Here is a 1,071-nt window from a genome sequence, read left to right as displayed (position 1 = left end):
CACCCCAAGGCGTTCGGCCAGCCCGCCAGCAGCCTGCGGGTGGGGGGTGGGCTGTACTGTGCAGCACTCCTGTAGTGCGGTGATGCCTACCCGTCCATCCCAAGGCGTTCGGCCAGCCCGCCACCAGCCTGCGGGGGGGCTGTACTGTGCAGCACTCCTGTAGTGCGGTGATGCCTACCCGAGCACCCCAAGGCGTTTGGCTAGCACACCAGCCTCTAACTTTCGAACTAACAACGCTTATGACAGGGGTAAATAAATGCCTCTCCACCAGTTCCGTTTCGTTTCTTAATGGTTGGTCACCCTCATTAGAGAGGTGCATTGTATCGGGTATGTGTAAAGTTAGTCCAACACATGGGTTGAGAATGGAAGTTTGTTTTATTTCCTCTGTAAGAGGTATAAGGATCACAATTGACTTTGAACACATCACAGCACCACACACCGCCCCACATTTTCTTCTGGAGTACGTCACACAAAGCATCCTCAACGAGTCCATTTGCTCACGCCTGTCAGACGCACTGCGCTCTCTGGAATCTGCTGCCGGAGTGTGTCTTCACGACGAAAAGATTTTCGTTCTTCAAAACATAACAAAACAAATCAGCCTTGATACAAAATGGGAAGACGCCTCCCCATGCCGAGGTAATATTTCTGACAAAAAAAAAACCAATAGGGACTTACACGGTCCCCTATTTTATCCATGCCGACTGCTCAACTTGCACAATACATTTAGGATCTATAATAAGTTACTGTAATACTATTTTCAAAAAAATAAATAAAAATTACGATACATAAAAATAACAATAGAGTAAGTAGTTTGTCATGATCGCCGGCAGAGGCTTCCAGAAATTTGTTGTTGTGTTCGCATGGCACAGGCCCACGGCCCGTAGCCCACGGCGCCCACGGCCGGCCCCTCCCAGCACCGGGGCCCCAGATCAATAACCGAGGGAAGGGGATCTAGCGTTGCAGTTGAGATCAGAGATTCCTTACGACTACGGACAGGGCCTCGCGAGCTGCAGAAGACAGGCACGTAAAGAAGGTCTCACCCTTTCTCCATTTTATAGTCAATAATTAAAA

The 1,071-nt window shown here is 49.4% G+C and overlaps 1 protein-coding gene across 1 annotated transcript in view; it reads right to left on the bottom strand.

The window, feature by feature from the left end:
* Positions 1–356: 356 nt before the first annotated feature.
* LOC113208203 (uncharacterized) overlaps positions 357–1,071 on the bottom strand; it is a gene marked incomplete in the record, with an annotated part of 47,802 nt that continues 47,087 nt past the window's right edge. The window contains 1 exon segment of the mRNA XM_052265739.1: positions 357–1,055.

Source organism: Frankliniella occidentalis, unplaced genomic scaffold, assembly GCF_000697945.3.
Source record: "Frankliniella occidentalis isolate FOCC.00 unplaced genomic scaffold, Focc_3.1 Scaffold30, whole genome shotgun sequence".
Lineage (NCBI taxonomy): Eukaryota > Metazoa > Arthropoda > Insecta > Thysanoptera > Thripidae > Frankliniella > Frankliniella occidentalis.
The sequence above is the reverse complement of the archived record's forward strand: the minus strand, read 5'-3'. Positions and strand labels throughout refer to the sequence as shown.